A 21325-nucleotide genomic window follows, 5' to 3' on the forward strand; every position below is an offset into this window, starting at 1 on the left:
AGAACAATAAAAAGGGACCTTCCTGGCTTTGGATGCAGCAGTGGCACCAAAGGTGGTTTAACGCCCTGTGTGCTCCTCATCTCCCAGCACCTCGGTGTCCTGGGCTGACCAGGGGGGCTGCACATCCTGCGGGGTGTTCGGGCATTGCAGAGCTTCTGGATGCTGCGGGACCGTGCAGGAAGAGCCAGCAGCATGGCACCAGTCCTGCCAGGAGCCATGGCATGGGATGCTGCACGCATGGGATGCTGCAGGCACAGATGGAGGCACTCACGGCTCTCCCCTCCAAGTCCCAGCTGTAACCAAGGTAAGTTTTCTAAATTTGTACAGAGAAAATCCATGATTAATAGTAGCTTTAATAAATGGCTAATCAATTTATATAGGTTGCTATAGAGTCCAATAAATCAAAACCAGGTTGCTTATAACCATGGCTTATAGCCATCTTATAATACCTTCCACTGATGTGCTTATAATAATCTGTAACATCCGCTACTGCTGTCGGTAACTCATTTAAAACAGCCGTTAGTATTTTTTTAACCTGCTAAAAGCACAGGGTGAGTAAATATTCCTCAATACCTGTAAGCCACGTGACCTTTCATGGTTGCAAATTTGGGGCCGAATCAATGCCCATCAAAGGCGAGGAAGGACTGCTGTGGCCTGCAAAAGGAACTGGAAACATGCTATAATCACAGGAAAGGTGACACTGAGACAGACTCAAGTCCTTTCTTGTCTGAGAGGCCAGAAGAGGATGCCTGGGAGGAAGGACATTGGAAAGAGGGCAGCCAGATTGCCCCGCTCCATCTCTCCACCTTGCAGCAATTACAGAGCTGGTGTTTGCAGGGAGCTGAAGGTTGTATTCAGGTCCTCGAGGCCAACAGCCGTGGGTGCATTTATCCCTCGTGAAGGTGCCTTACCCCTGCTTTTGCAGGATTGCAGAGTGGTTGAGCCTGGAGCCCGACTGCTCCAGCCCTCACTCAAGCAGAGCCACCTTGCTTCAGGTGATTAAAGCGTCACCCTTTCATCTATGTTGCCTCTGACCCTGCAGCTATACATTCCATTTTGTAATCACAGAGCACGGGAAAAGCACAATTAAGTTAACATTTATCCAACTAGACACAAACAGACACACGGAAATGTCTTTCTCAGAAGCCCGCTTTGGCCATGAGCGCTGGGAGCGGTGGCATTTTGCAGCCCAGACACTGCAGCTGGGTGCAGCTGCCCCCGGGAAGCCTGGGGCTGTGTGCTCGGCCTGCGAGGACAGCCCTTTTCCAAGGGAGAAATAGGAGCTTAGCATCAAATTCAGCCCTTAGAGGACCTACACCAGAATTTCTGTTCTTCTCCAGCACCTCTGTTTTCAAAGCCTTCATGACAGCAGAGGATAATGAGAAATTAAAAAACCTGTGAGCCTGGGTGCTTTAAGATCCCACAGCCAGTAGGTTTTGCATTTTTGCTATTCCAACACATATATATTTTTTTTCTTTCTGATTTGACTCATGCAACTCTTTGGAAGAAGCCCCATCTGCTAAATATAGCCTGGAACCTGTAGCTGCCTGGAAAGAGGAGTGTGGTGATTTCTGAAAAACTCAAGCCTATAAAAGCTGACACACAGCCCCTCACACTCTGTAAAAACCATCTCCTGGTGGATTTATTAGTCTTAAGCAACAGCAGTTGGTCTGAAAAGAAAATGTATTTAACCTTTCTTTTTAATTGTCGCACTGTTAACCTGTCAGTTCTACACGGGGCTGTTAATAATTCCGCTTTAAACGTCTCAAAAGGAACTTTCATGTTTAAATATTAAACATTAAAACTTGGGTACAGTTAGAAAAGAATTGATACAGCACTTTTGGTAGTAATGTGGCTCAATCCAAAGTCTGCCGGAGTGCCTGGGAATTGTCACGCTGAATTAAACAGGCCCAGACGCGGGGTAGGCTGCAAATCCAGATCCTGGGGGCAAATCCTGGGAGCTTTAAGCAGGGTGAATAATAGGGGCTTAGCCTCGGAAAGGACCGAGTTGTGCCTTTAGAGCTGGTCTTCGTCTGCACCTTAAGGTAAAATGCTCAGTGAGGGGGAGAGAATTAATTAATTGGGCTCAGCTAACGAAATTTTAACTAGCTGCAGCAAAATAGAAGTGAAAGCACAAAGTAACAGGGCTCTAAAGGAGGTTTTAGCTTGGAATCAGCTCCAAGTTTCTTCACAGCCATGTGTCATGCATTAACGGCCATATTGTTTTTGTCTTCACTCTGATTTTAATCTTTTTTTTTTTTTTTTCCAAGTATGTTTTGAGATCTACCCTGACTCATCCCAGTTTGTTTCCGTGTCAGCCAGCCCACAGAGCGGGAAGTGCCAGCATGGGCAGGAGGGGACAGGGCCCTTCACAGCCTGCTTTGAGGGGGGGGATGGAGCAGCCAGACGGGATCCACCAAACCTCTCAGATGGCCGCAGGCACAGCGAGCTGCTGCCTGCAACACCCCAGCAATGCCCTGCAGCCTGGTGGGTCAGCCCTTGGGCATAAATCCCTCCAGAGGCTGCAAACTGCAGCCGAGGAGGGGATTTAGGCTCCTACTGGGTCACTGCCAGAGCTGGCTGTGTCCAGGGCTTCCCCCTCGCTGACACTGGGGGCTGAGGCTTTGTAGATCCCCTCGTGGACAGTCCCCCCTAGAAGGATTAAGCATTAACAGGGCTGGAGAGATGGAGCGTGTAACTTGGGCACCGGCCGGGAAAACAGGGTTACAGCTCCTTAACCCCAGGCGTATCACGTGTCGCTCACTCTTTTCTTTTTGCAGGCAGGGGTGGAAAGGTTAATGAGCTCACCCAGGGCTGTGATGAGCTTTGTTGGCAAGAGGAGAGCCTCCAAAGGCCTGGGGTGGAGTGCTCCAGCACTGGGTGGTCCCTCAGCCCCTCTCGGTCCCTGCCCAGCGGGGAAGAGCCCTCAGGAGCTCAGGGACACGCAAAGCTCGTCCCTCTCTCCTCTGCTGCATAGCTCGGGTCTGGCTCTAATAGCAAAATGATGGCTGCAATCCTGTACCCTGAAAAACCAAAGGGATATTTCCAGGACTGAGAAACTCCCTGGGACAGTAGCAACGGCAGGGGCAGAGCTTTTCAGCGCTAGAGAAGAGCGTAGCAGAAACCAGCCACGCAGGGAAGGCAGGTCTGCAGTGTTGCCGCCACACCACGGGGAAGTGTGACACGTGGGCGTACCCTCAATTCGCGAGTGTTTCCACCCCGATGTGCTGCGAGCCGGGGACAGCAGGGAGCTGGGTGCGTGGTGTCTGCGCGGCGAAGGGGCGCAGCGAGGTGTTACAAACGCCGCCTTCCCCTCCCTGCTGGCTGCCTGCTCTAAGGGCTTTAAGAAGCAGAGTCGGTGCAAGCCCCCAGTTCCGATTCCCACCGTAGTGCTGCTGGTGCTTGCATGCATTTGGGCAGAGAGCTTGCTTCATCCTCCAGCCCTGCTGCAGCTTTCATGCTTGCCGTAGCCAGCTTGTGGGCATCCATGCACTTGCAGAGCTGCCTCAGCACCCTGGTCTTGAGCTGCTGCTCCAGTTTGTGCTTTGCTGGTGCAAGCAGTGGTTGGAGAAGCCCACGGTGGCTGTGTGATGGCTCTGCCTTGGTGGCATCTCCCTGCTTCCCTTGGCAGGAGTGCGACAACGAGGGGACAGCCGCTGCCTCGGCGCCCTCTGCCAGGTGAGCCCTACCGAGCCCAGGCACAAACTCCCTGAGACTCACTGAGTCTGGCCAGGACATCGTGGACCACTCGTAGAGGTGGGAGAAAGCTGATAGCCACGTCCATTTCACGTCTTGGTCCTTTCTGTCGTGATGCTTTCAGCAACCTGGGACGCCGTGGGGCAAATTCAGCAGTGCTGGCTAAGTTGGCATAATTTAGAGCCTCTCAGCTTCACTAAGGCTCCCTGGGCACTCCGTACACCCTGCCTGCTGATGCATAAAGCAGCCTAAATAAGTGTAATTTATGAACCGAGGAAAAGGTGCTAGTTAAAAAACCTCCCAGCCTAAAATAGCCTCTAAGTGAGGAGAGGGAGAGGAAGGGGAGCCTTGGCTTTATGCCCCATAGAGCAGCATCTCCGAATTTGGCCCTGGGCCTCAAAGCTTTTAAAAAGAGAGAGCAATTTCAGTTTGTAGGAGGTCATACGTGGTCTTGTGCACCTCTCCCCTACTTTGTTTGAGAGTCCTGGCCCAAGCAAGGCACATCCGAGCAAGCTCAGGGAGCGAAGCTGTTGGGGAGGCAGCGCTGGCGGTTGGTGCTGAGCAAGCTGATTTTCCACCTGTGGCTCCCACCCTGCGTGTTCGCACCTCTGCAAAGCAGAGATAAAACAAGGCCCTTCCACTTGGTAACTGCTCCACACGAATGCACCTGCCCAGCGATGAAGCAACTGCCCCTTCGCCTCCCGGCTGTTAAGCACACCCCAGCCCACAGTCTTTTTCTCCCTTTGACGCTCCTTTTACGCACAGGACAGGCTGTTTTCCAACCAGGCGGCTCCTGCTGGATCAGGAACATGTGGATTTATTGCCATCAATACTTTGCAGTGACCTGAATATTTCCAAACTTGTGTCATCCTGCCCGGCGCACACTTAGCGCTTAATTGTCGCTAGCGGCACTGCTAATATCGACACTCTGTGACCTGTCTGCAACCCAGGCCAGTCAATACGGCCGTGATGAGCGCTGGTATGGGAAGTGCCATTGCTGATGCCTGGCTGATAACATTATGTGCCTGTGACATGCGAATCAACCGCAGGGTAAGTGAGCCGATTTAGAATATAATGAATAAATATCCTCGGGTTTGAGGAGGGGATGCTGTCAAAGGCTTTCTAAAAATAGTCGGTAATTGGCTTTGTATTAGGCTTATTATTGCCTCTGATGGTCTCTCAGAAGTTTTGAAACTGCAGATTCCTCCCTGGGCACATCTGTGTGCTCCAGAGCCATGCCCTCAAGGCACAGTGCTGTGTCTCGGGGCTGCAAAAGCCCGTCAGAGGATAACTGTTGGCACTGGGCAATTCCCCACTCTGTGCAGGGTGCAAACAAAACTCCTTAAAAACATCTCTGGAAGTGCTGTCCCCCGGTGTTCAGGCACTTGCTTGGTTCATCTCTGAAACAAACTTGGCATTCTGTGCATGGAACAGCTTTCACTACAGGAACAACACTGCCCCGTTCCCTCCAGAGCAGGTTCTCTGGCTCCTGCACCTCCTGGAGTCCTCACACCCCTTAGAGATGCTGGGCAGCTACGAGTCCACATGGTCCTTCCAAGAACATCCCATGAACAGGCCCATGCCTGTAAAATAACGCATTACTATTAACTAAGGGCAGTTTGCTGGGGCAGATCTCCTCTGTGATGCCCGTTTATTGGTGTGATGAAGGGGGAGAGGGGACAGCATCCCTGTCTGCCACCACAGCCATCCCACTGCCTGCTGTATCACTGCTGCGGTGCAAATGAGCCTACGTGCTTACATCCGCACAAGGCTAACAGCCTGTTCTCATCTGGTTCCTGGTGTCACCTCTTTGGCAGCCCCTCGCAGGCTGACGGCACTGTCAGAGCTGATGCTGCTCCCTGGGAAGGTTTCAGCCGTCCCCTCCTGCTCCACAGGCGAGTGCTGCTCCACGCAGACCCTCGGCGGACACGGCTCGGTGGGATTTGCAAACTGCAGGCTGCAGATAGCAATCACTCCAAGCAGGGATGCTGCGAGGATGCTGCTAAGCAGTCGCACTCAGATTTTTGTGTAGCCCCAGAGAAAGACCAAGTCCTACCCTGTGTTTTCATGCAGAAGCTGCTTTTTTTTCTTAGATTCGTTGTCAGCTTCTTCGGGATGTGCAGAGCTGAAGGGGGACTTGTAACGTACTCTTCAGGGGCAGAATTCAGGAGCATTCACCCTCTTTAATGCAAGTTGCCTCTAAAAGACCCTTTAAAAGGCACAAGCCCTTAAGTTATCCACAGGCAGTATCCGAAAGGCATAAAATACATCAGAAATCACACCCAAAACGTAAGAGTGCTTGCTGTCTGTGGAAGAGGCTGGATGGGTGCAGCTTCTCAGACAGCGCTGGGCACACCAGCATCACGAGCTGGTTTGCAGCCACAGCGAGTTGTGGAGGAGAAGCTCCTGCAAACCAGCTTGAACCTCCTGGATGCCCCAGGCTGAGCAGCCTTTTCCAGCTCAGTCCAAACCACGAAGGCAGCCACGTCCCCTCCTCACCCCACCTGAAGCCACGCCGCTGTCTTCTGCTCCGTGATCAAGCTCCCGCTGCCTTTGATCAGATTCAGATGAGGTGTTTCTTCTGCCACCTCCTGCATGAAAGCGCACACGTATCTTTAAGCACATGTGGAGGAAAGCCTTGAGCGCTACAATTCACCCAAATCATCATGATTCCTTTTATTTTTACATTAAATGTTTTTGCTTTATGAAAGGAATAAAAGAACTATAACAACCACAACGAAATAAGGAAGTGAATGCCCAGAGGTAACTACAATATAAAATCATATTCATCATATCATAATATTTTACATTTGCTTGTTTTATGTGGATTAAAAACCCCTCAACACACAGTCTAGCAGCAGCAAGGAAAGCAGCAGGAGAGGAAGGGCAAGGAGGGAAAAGCAATGTGCATGCCCAGAGGACTGGGGCCTGCAAAAAAGAGTCTCTGGCTCAAGCAAGCCAGAATTGAACCCGACTGAAAGTTTTGCATCAAACGGGTGGCCCTGCCTGATCTTTGGCCCCCTCCTTGGCCATGGCCACTTGTCCAAATGTGTCTCCTCTGCTTGCAACCAGCCACTTCGTAGCATGAGCAATGTGGCCACAGCAGCAGGGCACGAGCTAAAGGCAGTGTCCCCCCTCCAACACCGCCCTCCTACAAGGCTGCCAGCACCAGGTCGGGCGGCTGTTGAATTAACGGGGAGAGAGCGGAACAAATGGCGTGGGATGCAGGGCATTCTTCATCTCCTGAAAGGCTTCAGACCAAGATTAAATGCCTTCCTGGAAGCTGTCTTTTAATAACTTGTGCTGGACGAGGTGCAGCAGTGGAGAGCCTTGCATTAAGTAGCCTCTTACACCGGGGCTGGAGGAGATGCTCGGATGGTCTGAGCACCTCGGGATGCAGCAGCATTTATTTACCTGCCCCCTGATGCCAAGGGGGGCAGCAGGGAAGGGGCAGGGTGTGGGCACTCTCCATTGCCTGAGTGGGAAGTTCGGGTGCTCTGAGCAACAGCTGAAAAATATTCTCCAAATTCCTTCTGTTTTCCATTCAGCCCGTCTTCGGCTGCAAGAAGTTTGGCGATCTCCTTGGTGGTACCATTCCCATGTGGTGGCACGGGGGTTTGCCAGCCAAACACTGAGCGCTGGGGCTCAGCAGCTCCTGAGGTGTCTTCGTCCAAAAGAACTGCTAAAATCCTACCTTCTTGTTTCTGAGAACTGGGGCATGGTTTGCTTCTGGAAAGGAAGGGACTAAACAAAGACGATCTTGGTCCTCAGTGTCCTCAGCTGTGGCAGCCGCGGAGGCAGGTTTGGTGTTTGGAGGACAGCACAGTCACTTCGAGTTCAAGAAAGCAACTTCCACCAACTGCAGGTCGCATGCCTTCTCCTGCATAAAATCCAACCTGACATTTACCACCCTTCTTACAATGCTTTTAAATTTATTTCCAGATGCTTCCAAAGAACGTTTTAAATTATCCATATGCCATCTGTCACACGTGGCGTACAGACAGCGCACTGTCTTTGTGTTCTGTAGGGCAGGTCAGAACAATGCTTTGTGGGGCTTGTTTGTCTGAAATGAGTCTGGGTGGCAAAAAAACAATAAAAATCTGCTGCGTGTTGATACCATTGTGCAACTTCTACAGCCAGAGCTTTTGCAATGACAGTTTGCAAACACGGTGCTAACATTAATTAATCATTAGAGCCTTCCTGCTGTGCAAGCATGCACGTAAAACTGCAACATGAACTGCAACCTGGAATGGGCTAAATGATCTTCCAGTCCCCCTAGGGAGGGCTCAACAAAATTAAACGCCCACATCTGACCGTGCAGGATGTGGTGGGTTGCTTTCTCCCCCACCCACAACTCACACATTTCAGAGAGAATAACAACACTTCGTTGCTCTTGCCCTTGCCCTTGCCCTTCTGTACTTTTATTTCTTTCTTTTCCACTGCACTATTAGGATGAATTCCCAGCTCTGCAGATATAACAAACTGTGAAACTCCTCGTGGACCCAAACTCTCTCTTGAGTAATTAAGAGAAGACACTTTCCATCCCCAGCTACATCTCTTTTGTGTCTTACCAAGCTGCTGGGACAAGATTTTCTGTTTTTCCATTGTCCTGGCTTCAGCTGAGATAGATAGTTAATTTTCTTCATAGCGGCTGGTATGCTGCTGTATTTTGGATTTAGGAGAAAAATAAGGCTGATAACACACCGATGCTGCAGTTGTTGCAGAGCAGTGCTTACACTAAGCCAAGCACCTTTCAGCTTCTCTTACCTCCCCGCCAGCGAGGAGGCCGGGTGTGCACAAGGAGCTGGGAGGGGACCGAACCAGGACAGCTGACCCCAAATGCCACAGGGATGTCCCATGCCATGTGGCATCATGTGGGACAATAAAACTGGCTGGGGAGGGAGGTGGTTGCTGCTCGGGGTCTGGCTGGGCATCATTCGACAGGTGGTGAGCAATTACATTGTGCACCACTTGCTTTATTATTATTATTATTATTATTATTATTATTATTATTATTATTTTCCCTTTCTTCTCTTTCCTATTAGACTGTCTCTATCTCAACCCACCAGTGTTACCTTTTTCCAGTTCTCTCCCCCATCCCACTGTGGGGGCAGTGAGCGGCCGGTGCTTGGTGCTTTGCTACCTGCTTAAACCACAGCACCCACTTGGAGCACGTAACGACCCGGTGCTGGTCCCGGAGCCTTTCTGTGCCCCATATCTGCTGGATGATTGCAGCAGGCGTGCCACGTGCATGGGCTGCTCGGTGGCTGGATGCAGGCTTTGCAGCTCCACAGGGGCACCTCGCTAGCAGATTTATTTAATCTCTTCCTACAATCCCCGGTCCCTGTCTGAGACGCCGCAAGGCCACCTTCGCGTCTCTAAATTCAGATCTCTCTACCTGTTTGCTTTGTATAGCTCCACGTTACTCTACAAAACGAGCCCAGCATTTTCCCAAGACCTCCTGCTCCCAGTCGAGTTACTGCAGCTCTGGACCTCTCGCGCTGGTCCTGTTTCACGCTTATTGCTCGGGGGCTTGGCTGCAGTGACTTCACTGAGGGCATATTTAGCACAGCTCTGTTTCCCTTTTCTGTCACAAAACTATGAAGATAAGGTTTCATTACCCGCGTGTTCACAATGCACTGAAACATTTACCTAAAACAAGCAGGGTGTTCAGAGGGAACGGCCCTGACAAAAAGCACAAATGAGCTCTGCTCGGTTTGCTGCCTCCTTTAACTCGCCGATACCTGGCAGCACAGAGCTCGCTCCCTTGCGCTTTCTTAGGGGAATCAATCTGGCACTTAGACCATTCTTAAGGACAGAAAGGAAATGACATGTTGTGGAAGAAAAGGCGGATATTTGGATTTGATATCTGGCTCTAGCTCTGTGCTCAAGATGAAAGAGAGATGAAAGCATCTCCACGAGCGTCCCTCTGTGGACATGCTGATGGGCGCCCTATCCGCTGGGGATTTTGGCTTCTCCCCTGCCTTACAAACCTGCAGCAGGGTTTTGTGAAGCTATTTTAAACATGCTAATTGCTTCTGGTGCTCTTCACCCTGTGAAAACAAGTGTGTTTAAGCTGCCAAGCCTCCTGGGTCACGTCCGTGCCTCCTAAGTGCTGGAGAGCAGCGGGGAATGCAGTTTTTCACCCGTGCTGCCCTGGCATCTCCCCGCTGACCGCTTCGCCCTGACTTCCAGCTGCCCTTGTCCTCCTGCCCAGCTGGAACCTTGCTGAGCCACCAAGGGGCAATCTGCAAAAAGACAACTCAGCATCTCTGTGCAGGTTTGCTGTGCTCAAAGTTAGGGTGGTTTGGTAGAAGGGCGCCGTGTCCTTGCTCAGGGCAAAGCAGGGGACACCAGACTTTATCTGTGTCCCTGTCTGCCTTGTGTGTGACAGGGGACTTGCAGGGCTGAGCTTTGTGGGTCTCCAAGGCCCTAAGCAGTGCTTTTCCCACAGTATCCCCTTGTCCCTGAGGGCACCTTTTGGCAGATTTTGTACCTCGTGCATCACGTAGGGTCCCAGGTGGGACTGCTAAGTGCTGGCTCAAAAGGAAAGCCCATACAGAGCAATGCTGATTCCCATCCCTGAGATGGAGGTGGGGAAAAAAAAATCGCTCTTCCTGACTTCAACTGCTCTTTTCTATCCGAATGAACTCAGTGCCCACACTCTTCCTGAAGCAAACTGACCAACACAGACACACACACACGATCCCCTTGCCCTTCTCCGGTATGGCCGGCCCATCACTGACTGCTTGCTGCTCTGCCAAATCAACACCCCTGCCACTACAAAGGGTTTCAGCTCTCTATCTTTCGAGGTCCAGCCCGTATTTTATCGCCCCTCTCCTGCCATCCAGTTGTGATCCACAGGAGCTCGAGGCGGGTCAGGGAGCGGCAGCCCACCGGTGTTTTAATCACGCCGCGATTCGCCTGCCTGCCGCTCCTGTGGCAGAGTGGGCACGGGCATTGGGGGAGAGCAACAAAGAGCAAATAAAGGAGACAAAATGATATGCGGTAATTAAGTTATTCTTCATCTTGGAGATTGCTGCCGAGGACAAGATCGGTACAATGAGCCCGAGGCGCTTCTCCCTTCACTCCTCTCCATCTCGGTGCCTGTGACATGGAAGATGAATATGCAGCATTTTCTATTTGTGCTACTAAAACGCCCATTAAATGCCAGCAGGGAAAAACGATACATAAATACCAGAATTCTGCTACCCTGTGTGCCTGGGAGAGAGACAGAGAGAGAGAGGCCGTGCATCCTCCTTCGTCTGGAGCAGAGGGCTGCTTGTGGTTGGGAAGGGGCTGGTGATGGGCAGCGAGGTCCTGTGCTTTGCCAAAAGACAAGGAGGTGCCAGCTGGATTTTTTCTCTACAAACCCGGTAACTTACTCACTTATTACGTTTCTGAATGGCATTTCCAATCAGGAGATGATGGTAAAGGATTTACCTTTACTTTTAATGCCCTCCTGCCCCATGATCTGTTCCAAGAGCAGATGTAAATGTTACAGGTCTTGATAGCCTGAGCTCAGGTAGCTTTTAGCTGGAGAGCAGCAAACCGTGTGTGTGTCTGCGCTTACATCACTGCAAAAGGCTCCCCATGATGGATGGGACCATGTGGATGTCGCGGTCCCCCGGGTGGGACAAGCAAACGTCTCCTCCGGCTGCCATCGAGGAGGGGCTGCCCCGGTGCAGTGCCGGCACAGCTCTGCTCCCGAGCCAGAATCCCAGGTGGCTGCTGGGGAAAAGGGCAAACAAATACACAAACAAATACATAAACAAACAAATACATAAACAAATACATAAACAAACAAATACATAAACAAACAAATACATAAACAAACAAATACACAAACAAACAAATACACAAACAAACAAATACATAAACAAATACATAAAAGCCTGGGGTTTCTCGGTGCTTTGAAGTGGGGCCAGGACAAGCCGATCTCACCTAGATAACACGAGACAGATCCTCAGAGGGTCGGCAATGTCCCGGGAGCCCCCCAGCCCTTCGTGTGCCCCGTTGGGGGCACAGCCTGGGCTGCCATCCCTCGCCCTTACAGCCCCCTTCAGCCCGCGGGTGTTTTGCAGCGGGCAGGAGCTTGCCTCCAGCACCAGGGCCGGTATCTCCAGCCTCACACCTTGCGGGCTGCGCGGGTTGCCAGCCGACACTCATTTCCATCCGCAGCAATCTTGGCAATATCTAAATAAAGAGAGCTGCCGGTGAGAGCTCCCGAGGAAGCCATCGTGGAGCAGATAAGCAGGGACTCTGTTGCCGATGTGTAATGCCAGGTTTCAAGCAACGGGGGGAGATTAGGATCATTGTGTTATCTACTGTTATCTAATTCAAGGAAATAACCATGTGCATGGCGCATATTATCAAATGCACAGAACTCCTCCGAAAATGATATTAAGCCAGGAACTTCACAGTTCCAGCTGCCACTTCATCTTTAATTCACTTCCCCGCCCCGACGCGCTCCTGGATTGCTGAAATCGCTGAGCAGTGGGTGGCCGGGCTGCCATATGTGCTCCATAAAGCTAGGTGAGTTACAGGGGGGATAAGAGCCTTTAATTCTGCAGCACTGCGCTTTCTCTGTTTAAGCAATAAGCAATGTTATTTTACCAACATTTATTATTATTATGCTGCCCAGAGGCAGGGGGAGCAGGGCCAGGCGCTGCTGTATGTGCAGCACACTGGTGTTACTGGCATCACACCGGGGGTCAACGTGAACTGGGAGGCAGTCCCTGCTCTGGCACATTTATCATTTAAATAAACAAGGGAGAAAGATGTGCTCTGGGAGGTGAGACAAGACGACTTGCTGGTGGTCACGCAGCAGGTGGGGGCAGCAGCAGGGAGCACCCACGTGGATTTGCAGCACCCAGTTCTGCACCCTGCTCCCCTCCTGCGTGATGCAAGGCAGGTGCTGGTTTTGGTCTCCTGCTTGTGATCCAGCAGGGAAGGCTTTTTTTTTTTTTTTTGATAGCAGGGGAACGGAGGTGGTGTTTAAGCACCATCTCTAGTGGCTGTTCTGCCTGACGCGGCAAAGATTTAATGCTGTAGCTTGACCACCTCTCGGGAAACCTATAAAACTGCCCGCACAGCACAGTTTCTCATCAGATTAAAAAAAAAAAAAGATGAAAATTTTAATGGGGGAGATGTTTCTATTCATTGTCACTAGAGACTGAAGCTTTAGTCTTGGAAGCTGCTATTTAACTAGAGATGTAAATTTAAGGTTTATATAAAGCATGCTGGGGAAGAGATGCCTCCTTAGGGGAATTGACTGCTAAAGGCATGGCATAGCACCACTGAAGAATGAAGTTTACTATTATGTTTATTCAAGGCTCATTTTGTTTAGATGGAGGTGCTGGAATAATATTACCTTGAAATAACCAATAACAGGGTTGACGTGGAGGGGATCAGCTCCCAAGAAGCAGCTCACAAGCACCCTATTGCCAGCCTAGCCCTCTTCACTGAACAGTCCCTGCTCATTAAAAGGGCAGGGATAGGGTGAGTTTGGGCCTGATACTACTGAAGCACAGTGAGGGACAGGCCCTATCCCCCAGCACTCACAACCTGACTGATAAAACTTCTCTGCTCCCCTGGGCCACGGGCAAGGCGAGGCTGAGGGTTTCCAGGTGGAGCCTGGGTCCAGGCTGACCAGCTGCGGTGCTGTGCCCTGGCGCTGGCCCACCGAGGGCACGGACATGAAAATGGCCCAGCCACGAAAAGGGAGCTTTGAGAGGTGAACTTGAGGTCCAGAAGGTAGACGGGTGTTTTCCAGATGTTTGCTCTGAGTCTATGGATGAAGTAGCTGGGACTGGAGCTGGGGCTTCCCACATGATGCTAAATAGGGTGCAGCTTGCTGCGCACCAAGATCTCTCCATCACATGCAAAATCTGTCTAGGAACCTTTACGTGACATAAACCCACCCCTCTCAGACCAACTGGGAGCCCGTGAATGGGTGAGCACAGCACCGCTGAGCCAGGTAACCTCTGCTTACCCCCCCAAGCACGAGCGAGAGGTGAGGCACAAACCTCAGCCTGAGACTGGTGCCTGTGGCCAGGGTTGTGCCACCCGGCTGGGCCACCCCAGCGTCAGCTGGATCATCGTCTGAGCATTATGGCCAGCAAGTGCCACCTCGTGAACACCCCGCTGTGCACAAAGGCAGCAAACGAGCCCTGTGACAAATGGCACCGGGGTCCCCCCCTCATTCTGTGACTCCATCCACATGGGACAGCCAGAGGCACCGCTCAGACTTCATATTTAAGTGATGGAAACATCTCTCAGGCATCATTTTGGGATCTATTTTGAGATATTTCTCAGAGATGGCTTAAATACAAATTCACAATTATTTAGCTGATGCACAAACTGCCACTGCTGCAGTGGCTGCGTGCCCATCCTCGGTTCAGGCTGCTGCAAGGACATCAGATTTGGGCTCAGATTCCACCACAGAGTCCTGGGCTGTTGCTTGTGCCAGTTTCAGGTCACGGTCCTCATTTTCAATGCAGTTCATGGCTCGGACTCCGGCTCACATCGAAGAGAGGATTTTGATCTGCAAGCGACCACGACAGCTGCGCTCCTCTGGGACAAAGCCGCCCACAAAGCCAGGCAGGGAAGGTGACAGAGCTGGGGACAGGGAGCGCTCTGTTGAGGGGACCTGGAAGCCTTCCCAAAGTGCGGGGTGAGCCAAATGGCTGACTGCGAGAGGGAAAACCGCAAAGTATTTCTCTTGGAAAATGTGAGCTTGGTACCCAGGACCTGCACTCCTCACTTCAACTGCTGCACCCGATGGTTTCAGCCCACTCCCCAGTGTTACAGCCATGGACTTGAGGGAAGGGAAAATCACCAATTGCCCCCCTAAAGAAGGGGATGTTTGCACCATCTCTGGTTAGACACAGAGCTTTGCCAGCTGGATTAGCTCTCCTGGATCTGCAAACGTTGTTGCTGCAGAGGAAAAGCCCCACCAATGGAGAGACCAAAAAAAGGAGCCACCAAACCCCCTCCCTCCCAGCTGGGTCAGCGCAGGGCGCATCCCTGCATTAGAGAGGTTCTTTTGATGTCAGCCTGTTTTCTTCCTCTTATTTTTTAAGCTAAGTTTCTAAATGGAAATTAACGTTGACCCTCAGAGAAAATATTTTTCATTTCAAACAGGTCCAAAAGTGTTATTTCAAACATTTCACACGCTCCCTTATTTTTTGGGGGAAAGATAAGCTGAGATTGACTTTGCCGTGAACGGTTCTGATGTTGAAAACCAAGACAAATTCTACAGGAAGAGAAGGGAAATGCCAGCAACAACCCTGAGCAGCTCTTCTTGGTGCTCCCAAAGCCAGCCCCGTTACCTCCAGGCTGGGGCAAGGCAAGAGCGGGGTGCATCAGAGGGTGCACCGTGAGGTGTGCGCTTCACTGGGAATGGAGAAGCCAAAGAGGGGGACGGACCTGGCACACCTGGGACATGGCAAAGCAATGAAAGCAGGGAGCATAATTAAAGCTAAATTACCCAAGGCTTTATTTATTATTTGTGGACTGCACAGACACAAATAAAAAATGCAGCCTTTCAGCCAAAGCGCCCTCTGTCCAGAATAATGGCTTTTATTCTTGGATGGTTTACAAGTGATGAATAAAATCCAGGAAACCCAGCTTGCAGAATGACAGAGCGGCGCAGAAGAGAGGAACCACTGAGGGCCACAGCAATATCACAGCCCTGAATTTCACGATCTGGCAAAAAAAATCCCTGTTGTTTCCCCACTTCTGCCTTCTCACTCCCTCACCAAACACAAAGAAGTCCCATATGACTATTTTGGGTCTGCTGGTGTTGATCCAGACAAGTAATCACTCAGTGGCACTGTAAACTTTGAGTTTTCATCTAACACAGAGGTCAGGGGCATTCAAAATTTCCTACCTGGTACCTGCTTTGGTTTTCAAATATGTACCCAGCAAGTGATGTGAGAGCAGCCATCAATGCCTAAAACCCACTGGGACGTGTAATAATTGAGAAAAGAACAATTCTTTCCTTTTTTTTTTTTAATAAGAAAAATAAAAAAGGAAGTCAGAGCTATTGAAAACTAGGCTTTACCTATTAACAGTTGAAAATTGTCCAACTCATGACAAAAAGAAGATAGAACAGAGTGGGTGTTCAGTCTTGCTAAGTAATCATTACTACATTATGCTGGTTTTTATGATTAATTGCAAGACGATATTTCTGTATATGAATTTGTCCTCGTCTTTGTTCAGATAGGGATTTTTGAATATGGAGAGAAGAAAAACTTTCCTTCCCTGCCTTGAAGAAGCCACAACTGGGAGAATTTTGCTGCCTGGAAAAGGAAACATGAAACAATCAGAGCAAACGGGGCCGGGCAAGCAGAGGTGCCTGGTGTAGCAGGGAGTTGCTGCTGACTGCTGGGTTGATGACTTCTGTTGTTTTGTGATGTTATTTGGGAAACATTCCTCTGTCATCCTGTCTCCCAGATGGTCCAAGCCTGGGAACATCCCTGGAGCATGTTCCTACCTCCCTTCCTCACCTAGGTGCCCCAAACACCAGCCAGCTCCGTTCCTCTGCGCCCTGGCTCCAACCTTTCCTGGTCTTTTGAAGCCTGCTGCAGAGGAATAACTGCTTTGCTCCTGCTGAATCACATCACCAAGTGAAGGAGAGGAGATTCTTGGCAGAAATTGCCGTTTAGTTGTCATCATGCCCTGCCTTTCCCCTGATATTTGCAGATGGGAAACTATTCAAAGGTGAATGAAAACATTAGGCTTAAAGCTGCAAAATTGAAGACCTAGAAGTGTTATTACACATTCAGCTTGGCTGGAGGTTGGCCTGGAGGTGATGGCAGACTCAAAGGACCCCATCCTACAGGGCATTTGCAGAGAAATACGTAATCCCAGGGCTAGGATCTTCCAGAGTTGTTCTCTCTTTGCTGGCTTTCAAAGCACAGTGAGTGTCAAGATCCTGTGGGGCTGATCTCAGAGTGATCATTCCTAATTCTGCTGCAAAACAATTACTGCGTATTTTTCCATGAGAGCTTCTGTAATTCAAGGCTGAGTCTGCAGTTGTGACAAAATCTCAGCACTCCTTTTTCTTTTCTTGCTGGTTTCTAGCTTTCTTGTTTGGAGACAAAAGATGATGATAATAAAAAAGCAATCTATTTGCCTTGGGTTTCTCAGGCCCATATAACTCCACCTCAATGCATGATCTTAAATTCAGTCTCCTGACTTGGGCTCAAACACATCAGGCTGCTGGATTTATGTTTTTAGATTATTAACGTGTTGGTTTGCACTCTAACACCTTGAACTGCACCTCTTTGGGGGGGATAAATCAGTCTCTCCCATGGTAAAATTGCCAGCAGAACTGGGGGTCTGGGGAGGGGATGGCTTGTAATGGTGGGGTTAGAGGGTGAAAAGAGGGAGTGAGAGAAGCAGAAAACTAAATGTGCAGGGAAAAGCAACAACACTGCTCGCCATCCTGAATGGATATGGCCCCGTTAACCCTTATCAATAATTGATGTCTCAGAGCATGGATTTTCCATTATTCTGATGAGACCAGCTCTGTTACAAATACGTTGTTTGGCACCTAAAATTAATTGAGCATTAAAAATTTACTCTTTTTATTTTCCCTTTTAAAGACAATCCCTCTGCATTTTCCCCCTCCACTCATACTGTTGAAGCATCTTACAATGGGCCTAATTTTCAGGTAATTGAGCATGGGAGAAAACCTGGAGAAAAGCTGTGAGTGCTCCTGGTAAGGTGAGGACTCCTCCGAGCCTGCTCTAGGACTGTGCCTCAGTTTTTCTCCTGCCTAATGGACACGTGCCTTTAAAATCAATCTTTTTTCCTTCCTGCCACCTCCCATAGCTCATACACCTACCCTCCATCTCTCCCACTCCTTTTTCCTCCTCCTTCAGCTGGAAAGGTTAAGGGAATGTATGCAAATGAAGAGAGCACTCCTGGCAAGAAAGGGAACTGAAAGGGCTCAGAAAGCCCTCAGCACGGTCTCCAGCATGGCATTACATAGGATGACACTAAGCATTGCTCAATCCAGAGCATGGGATCAGGTGCACTGATCTGGGTTATCTCCTAATCCACAACATCTGCCAGACAAAACAAAGCTTGGAAATGGGCAGACACTGCATTACGCCATATTCTGAAGAGGCTGGATGTGAATTTGCACGAATATTTTGGCAAAGCATTTTTTTTTTCTGGGAAACTACAGGGTTCCTGTGCAGAAGGAAATGATAGAAACCTTATAGGATAAAATATAGTGTCCTATCCCTCCTGCACCGGTCCTTCTGTGACTCTCAGCTAGCAGAGGCAACCACGGCTTGCAAACCACTGCAGCATGCAGGTGTACTCGCTTGGTCACTGCAGTACTCGATGGTGATGGAGAAGTGACACCAGCTGGGGACCTATAGCTACGGTGTGACAATGCCACGCAGCTCCGGGAGCCACAACCCGCCGAGGGGGGAGCTGCCCTTGCTTTGCTGGTGACTTGCAGCTGGAAAAGCTGGGGGAGCTGCACCAGGCAGCTGGTGCATCCGGAGGGAACCGAGCGCCAGGATCTGCGAGGCTGCTTTTTAAAATCCCAGCCATGCACTCTCTGCATGAAAATTAATCCTTGCAGAGGCCTCGATGCCTGCTTCAAAAGTCTCATTTTGGTTTGGTTTCCTGTCAAGAGTGTAACTGCTTGAATTTATGCAGATTATGCACTCCTGCCAGGTGTTTATTTTATATGCTTTTCTTCCCCCCTGCTACACTATGAAAGAAAAATTGGGTAATATTCGCTAATGAGGCAAGTGGGATATTCCGGGGCCCCTTTAACTTACTAGGAATAAAACATTTTTAAAAAATTGCTGACCCTTTAAACCTCAACAGTTAGTTTATCTGAGGGACATGTTTCTTAGTCAGCGAAGGGTCTTTCCTGGAGGAGTTATTTGTAATTCATTAGTGCAGGGGTAATAGCCGTGCTCCTAAATAATTCCAGTGCTTATAAAATACCATCTGGTATCAAGCACCGAGGGCCGTACGCTCTGTCGGTGTAAAACCGGACAGCTCCGTTGCCTTGGATGAGTCCTGGTGGCGTTACATCCACCTGCCTCCTCTCCAAGGGCTCGTGTACCCGGCTTTACAGGAGCTCCCGCATCGCCTCCACGAGCGCCGCGCTGACGTCTGCGCTGCCGGGAGCGATCGCTGCTGCGCGCTGGAGCACGAGGCCGGGCTGCAGAGGGAGCGAGCCCGGCTCCTGCGAGCTGGATTTATGGTGTTTGTGTTAGAGCAGGAGGCACGGCCCCTGCGCCGGTGAATAAAACCTGCCAGGAAAGCGAGTGTGAGAGGAAGAAAGGAAAAGGTTTGATTTTGGAACTGCTCTAATCTGAGGTTCGGTTTTATTCTCAAGTAGATGGCAGGGATGGATTTGCATGTGTTAAAGTAGATGTGCTGGGGTTATATTCCACTTTTTTTCCCCCTCCATAAAAAAAAAAGCAAGAGGCAAGAGATTTACAGGACACATCCAATGAGAAAACCCACAGTTCACACTAATCTATCCAAATTAAAAGCACTTCCCACTCACAAATCCTCCTTACAGGATCTGAAACTGCTTTAAAGCCTCATGGATTTTTAAAGAACAAATCCAGGCAACCAAAAAGATGGACCTGGACCAGCCATAAACAGATGTGAACCTGGGACTTGTGACCCTGTCAGTGCCAAACAGGCCCCTGAGGCTTCACAGGAACCAAATGCCCCAAACCTCTTTGCAGGGCCAGCCTCAGGCTTGCTGTATGCCAGCTGCTTTCAGGAATGGAAAACAAAACAAATCCTTCTGCTTCTGGTTTTTTCCATTTCCACTGGGGTCCAGGAATCACCTCTCCTTTTAGACAGGGATAGCATTTGAACAACAACAAAAAAACAGAGCAAGATGGCATCAGGGCTTTTGTCTGCAGCATAAACCACAATGCCAGTAAGAGCTCGGTGCCCTGGAAACTCAAAGAACACAGAGGAGGCACTCAGCATTTTGCAGAATTGGGTCCTTTTCACTTTCCTGCAGGTATCAGACACTGAGCCCTGATTTGTTTAACCTGCATCTGATCCTCCTCCAGTAATGAAGCGACAAAATTTGCAGGCAATTTGCACACTGCAGTACAGGAGCCACCCAGCCCGTGCAACCCTCCCCACACACAGCATCGTACATCGCACACGTGCAAAACAAGGGCTTCAAACCAAATTATTTCAGTTAGGATTTCTAGCCCAGATCTGTCCCTGAAAACTTCTGGCTGATGAATTAGTGCCTAGAGGGACAGCCTGCTTCATCCAGGAGTGTTCATCGCCACCAGCAGCACCACGTGCAGTATTCCTGCCCCAGTTCACAGCAGGGCTGAGAGGCTCCTGCCATCACAGCTTTTATTCCTATTTTTGTTAAAGCCTTTTGTCCCGCAGTCCTGTGACTGCTTGCAAGTTTTTAAGACCCAAAAAGGGACAGGATGAACTCGAGCCCATTTTCTAAACCTGAGTGCTGAGCTGGCCTGGTTTGTGACTTGTGGAGCTCAATCCTGCTGCCCAGACCAGGTCCCGAGTTGTGCCCACGCCGTGTCCCCAAGCTGGGACATCTCCCACAGCTGGGCAGTGACCGGCAGCTTGGGTACTGCCAAAGCCACCTCGAGCTGGGGCAGGGCCCCAAGAGCTGCTCTGGGGAAGGGAGACGGCAATATAGGAGAAGGGAGGAGGAAATGCACAGATGAAATGCTGTGAATTTCTGCAGCACCCAGCTCAAGTGAGTTCCAAAAATTAAGTTTCTTAATTAAAAATTATTAACGGTAATAACAAACAAGTGAGAGTGGGAACAGGACAGAAGGAAGGCGAGCAGAAAGTAGCAACAGCATCAAGCAGGGGCAGAAAAATAAAGGCTCTTTCATGTGCCATTGTCACCTGCAACAAAGCCTTGCAAGCCTTGGAAATTTATCGGGGGCTCACTCTTTCTCTGAAGCCTTTCAAGATGCTGATATTTGCAGAAGGTGCAGTGTAGCCACTGGATAAGGCAGAAGAATGAATCCATCACGGCTTTCCCCCTCGTCCCCTGACAGCTTCAAGTCATAAAACTTGGGGAAGGCACAGCTTTCCCTTTGAGGCAGGCAGCCCGGAGACGCGGTCAATATAGCTTTGTAGCCCATCACCATTAAGACAAGCTTATCAGCAGGGTGCCAGGAGTGCAGAGCACACCGGCTGACAGGAAAATCAAAGTTTCATTCTCTTTGCAATTCATATCTGGGCTGCCCTGGCCTCCTGGCTGGAGCAGGCTCCCACCCTGACTTTCACACGATATCGCACGTGTTCTGCCTGGCTGGGCATCTCTGATTTTACAGAGGTATCTTCTCTTAGACACGGCCCTGTCCCACACAAACCCCGTCCCTCCACACAGAGGTGATTTCCCACAAGAAGACAGCCTGCCGCTGAGATCACGAAGCCGGAGGCGCAGCGGAGGCCTCTGAAAGCAGCAGGTGAGGGCTCCCAGAGGGTCGTTTTGCCTTTTTGATGCAAGATGAAAGCCTGACCTACGTCAGGGCAGCTGAAAAACCAAGGCACACAGAATGGCCCACGCCTGGCACAGACCCATGGAAGTGCTCAGGCTGCAGGATGGTGGCAGGGCCTGCCA

At 50.2% G+C, this 21325-nt stretch overlaps 1 protein-coding gene across 2 annotated transcripts in view; it reads right to left on the reverse strand.

Moving 5' to 3' along the window:
* Positions 1-17147: 17147 nt before the first annotated feature.
* LOC308182319 (uncharacterized protein) overlaps positions 17148-21325 on the reverse strand; it is a 238935-nt gene continuing 234757 nt past the window's right edge. For both annotated transcript variants that reach the window (XR_013941752.1, XM_080566733.1), the window contains one exon: positions 17148-18989. The gene's annotated coding sequence lies outside the window, so the exon portion shown is untranslated. The remainder of the gene's footprint in view (positions 18990-21325) is intronic.

Source organism: Anser brachyrhynchus (assembly GCF_964034855.1).
Source record: "Anser brachyrhynchus genome assembly, chromosome: 24".
Taxonomy (NCBI): Eukaryota; Metazoa; Chordata; class Aves; order Anseriformes; family Anatidae; genus Anser; species Anser brachyrhynchus.